Raw genomic sequence first — 4,729 nt, 5'->3', positions numbered from 1 at the left:
AAAAAAGGAAAACTGCAGACCAATACCCTTTATGAATACAGACAAAAAAATCCTGAATAAGATATTAACAAATAACATTTCTCAGTATCTAAAAAAAAATTATACACATCATGATCAAGTGTGGCTTATACTGGGATGCTGGGGTGGCTCAATATTTGAAAATCAATCAATATCATACATCATGTTAACAGACTAAAAAAAAGAAATACTATATATGAATTATTTCAGAAAAATCATTGGAAAGTTCAATATCCATTCATGATAAAAATCTTCAGAAAAATAAGACTAGAGGGGAACCTCCCCAACTTGATAAAGTGAATCTACTACATCTACAGATACCATTATATATAATAGTTAAAAAAATGAATGCTATTCTCTAAGGTCAGGAAGCTTTGCTCTAAGGTCAGGACCAAGGCAAGGATGCCTGTTCTCACCACTCTTATAATTTTTTATTTTATTTTATTTATTTATTTTTAATATAATTTATTGTCAAATTGTCACCAGTCTTACTGAATATAGGGCTGAAAGTTCTAGTCAATGCAATGAGGCAAGGAAAAGGAATAAAATGAATATAAATGAAAAAGTAATAAATAAAACCGTCTATATTTGTAGATTACATGATTGTTTACATAAAAAATCCCAAGGAATCTTTTAAAAAAAAGCATCCTAGAACTAATAAGTGAGTTCAGCAAGGTCACAGGATACAAGATAAACATATAATTATCAATTTATTTATACTAGCAGTGACCATATGGATACTGAAAGTAGAGACAACAAAAGAAAATAGGCAAATGGAACTATAACAAACTTAAAACTTTCTGTTCATCAAAAGAAATAATCAAGAGTGCAAAGGTGACCTACAGAAGGGGAGGAAATATTTGCAAATCACATATCTGATAAAGGATTAATATCTAGAATATATAAGGAACGGCAAAAACCCAACAAAAAACCCAAATAGCCCTGTTAAAAAATGGGCAAGACTTGAATAAACAATTCTCCAAAGAAGATATACCAATGGCTAATAAACATATGAAAAGATACTCAACATGACTGATATTAGGAGCAAGACAAATCAAAACCACACAAGATATCACCTCGATAGCCACTATTAAAAGAAAAGAAAGTAATAAGTGTTGGCAAGGATACTGAGAAATTGGAAGCCCTTGTGTACTATTGGTGGGAATGCTAAATGGTACAACCATATGGAAAACAATATGGAGATTCCTCAAAAATTTTGAAGTAGAATTACCATATGATCCAGCTGTCTACTTCTGGGTATAAGCTCAAAAGAATTCAAAGAATTCAAAGCAGGATCTCAAAGAGGTAATTTCACACCCATCTTCACTGTGGCATTATTCACATTGACCAAGGGGTGGAAGCAATCCAAATGTCCATTGACAGATGCACTGGGTAAAGAAGATGTGGTATATACATACACTGGAATATTATGATTCCTTTAAAAAGAAGGAAATCCTGTCCTACAACATGGATGAACCTCAAGGACATTATGCTAAGTGAAATAAGCCAGTCACAGAAAGACACATACAGTATCATTCATATGAAGTATGTGAAATAGTCAAAATCATAGAAACAGAAGATGGAAAAGTGGTTGCCATGGACTGGGGGAGAGACTGAACAGGGGCATTAGTGTTTAATGGCTACGGATCATCAATTCTGCAAAACGAAAAAGTTCTAAAGATGTTGTACAACAATTTGAATATACTAAACACTATTGAACTGTCCACTTAAAAATAGTTAAGATGATAAAAAAAAGTTTCACCTAGTCCCTAAGTAACATGTGACTAAGCAACAATTTGAATGAATGGATTAACTTGATTAATCCTAATGTTAACCTCTGCCTGTTACCACATCTGCTCACTTTTCAATTCAACTTCAAGTTCCAGGAAGACAGTGAGGTGTAGTGGTTAAATGTCTGGGCTTTGGAGTCAGGCAGACAGACACTTGGAGACAGTCTCAGGTTCCTCAGCTGCAAAGTTGGATAATAATTCTCATCCTGAGATGTCATGAGGATGAAACAAGATGATGTGCATAAAGCCTAACCTGGTCCTGGCAGAGATTCGCACAACAGGAGAAAGCTGTCACTTCACCACCAAATCAAGATACTCTATGACTCCCTTGTTGCAATCCCAGAATGTTTATTTGGTGATATAATATCTTGTAACATTATTTTTCTCGTTTATCCAACTAGTTTGACAGTTCTCTTAGGAACATTAAGGTTTTCATACATAAAAGCTCAAGTATTCTGCACATAGTAGGCATTCTGGGCTGCCTTTATGATGTGTACCTGCATCAGAGCGCCTGGCCAAGGGGGCTAAAATACAGCTACACTCTGCTGCAAAGTGAGCACCCGCAGAGCTGCATTTACCCAGACTGTGGGTGTGGCGGCGGGGGTTCTTTGGCTATGAGTTAGTGGGCATTTCATACTCACTTCTCCGGGTGCTTCTGTGGAGACTCCATGACACCTCCCTTGTGCCTTCACCCTCTAAGTGACACAAAAAGTTGTATGATCATCATTGATCTATGTGTCTTTTCTAGTGGAACCTAGTTTCCTCAGGACCAGTGCTCTGTGTCCACATGATTAGTCCAGGCACCTGTGCTCAGGAAAGTGTTTAATACTCATTATGGACTGAATGATAGCTCTGGAAGAAAAGTTCAAGAAGGAGTCAGAAAAAGCGCAGAGTGAGGATAGAATTTCAGATGAAATGTATGAAACTAGAAGTGGGAGGGGTATGTAGGCAACAATTCCTAGTTATGGCTCTGAGTAGAAACATTATAATGCTAGATCAAACATCAGGTATAGCAGATGCACAAAGTAGAATCTTAGTATCTATGGATTACTACAGCCTTTGTCCCGGCATGTCCTATGCTGAGTACTTTACAAAAGAAAAGGAGGCTTCTCCTCCTGTCACTGTTCTATAGGCTGTAGGAACTCATCTTGCATCAAGTCCTTGCAATTCAGAAAAGGAGGAGATTGGTTTCACTGTGGTTTTCAGGTCTTGAACCAAAACTTTTTTGGAGATTCCACCAAATCACAACCTGTGACTGAGTCTCCCCCTTCGTAAGATTCCCATTGCATAGTTTTTTGTTTTTTTTTTTTTTTTTTTGCTGGAAGTTCCAACACGCCTAAAATTGCAGTTAATCAAGAAAGCAAGAGGAAAAAAATTCAGCAAAGGATTTCCTATTACAAGGATAGTCAGCTTCTGAAAAATGGAGTGCCAACATTGAGCCTTCTTTCCTGGAGTGGGCATTTTCTCCTTGGAACTCATCAGATCTTAGTGTTCCTGTATAGAATGGATTAACTTTCTACACTAGGTTTCAGGAATAAATGGCAGGAATTATCTAAGTGACAGTCTAACTTTTAGGTGTCAAAATTTCCTGGTATGTAAATGATAATGTACAGAAAAAGGAGACGACACACACTCAAAGAACCTGTAAATCCAAGTCCTGCCAACAGCCAGGAGAATTCCGTGAACTTAAAAAGACTCCATGCCAGAAGCATGAGCCAGCACTGCAGAGGTTATAATTTCTTTCTCTGCATCGTGTCCTCTGCATTGTCTAATGCACATACGGAAACTGAAGCAGTGCCAGAGTCATTTCTTTTCTCCATAACATTAAAAACAAAACAAAACAAAAAACAACACGAGCCACAAGGTATTAATTCTGAGGACTTGGTTTACTCGCAGGCAAGTGCACATCAAGGGCACTCTGTAGCTTTTAGCAGTCCAAATGTTTCCTCGTGTCTCACACCCACAATATTTCCAAATTGAACCCTCAGCCTGGAGCAGAGGTAGAGGTAAATGGGCCAGGTGTAGAAAGAGGACTTAAATTCGAGTTTCAGGTTCAAGTACAAATGCTGTTTTAAACAAGGTCATTGCTCAACCACAACATGATAATGCAAAAATGGCATCTGCCAGGGGAAGAAAATGCAGTGCTTTGAGAACTAGAAAAAGCCATTAAATTCAGAGCCTTGAGCTTCATTGGTATCAGGGCCTTCGGAACACTGATTTTTCTATATAAAGGAGCAAAATGAATGCCTCTGCGGCTGAATGCCTTTTCCATGAAGAGGTACCGGCTGATGGGAAATCAAGGATCATGAGTATGTTGGTGGCATTTCCTAAATGTATTCCAGTGTGTATGTATTCTAGGAGTCCACAGTGACTCCAAGGAACAGACTACCCAGGGGATAGCCAGGCCTTAAGGCAAGAAGGCTGTACATTAACATTGCTCAGTGCCCATAAGGTTATCCCTTTATTAGATTAGATAATATTATATGTTATATGCTAGGATGTTAAGCATACAAATACATATAAATAAACGACAAGCCACATAATTACCTGACTAGTTTTTACCACCACTCACCACTCACAGTGATTAGATTTTCTTCTGCCCATGCCAATGCAAACCAGTTGATCTGGTGCTGTCGACGGTGTAATGATTCCTTTGGTCTGAAAAGCTAGCAAGCAACGAAAGGCAAGTAACAGTAATCATCAGGGCCCAGAAACGTTGTCAGAAAGAGTGGCTGGTGGGGAGAGGGGGTCCAAACCGATTTGTTGGTCCTGTATCTCTCGTTCTGGTAACAACCCTCCTCGGCCTTAGGCGGACCCAAGAAATCTCAGGAGTGGCGGGTGAGACAGAGAGATGCGAGGTGACCCGGGCTGGCCAGGGCCTCCCCACCGCGGCCGGCCAGGGGGGTTCGGTAGCGCACAGA

The sequence above is a fragment of the Herpailurus yagouaroundi genome, unplaced genomic scaffold (genome assembly GCF_014898765.1).
Source record: "Herpailurus yagouaroundi ecotype Mexico unplaced genomic scaffold, PumYag 197, whole genome shotgun sequence".
Lineage (NCBI taxonomy): Eukaryota > Metazoa > Chordata > Mammalia > Carnivora > Felidae > Herpailurus > Herpailurus yagouaroundi.
The sequence above is the reverse complement of the archived record's forward strand: the minus strand, read 5'-3'. Positions refer to the sequence as shown.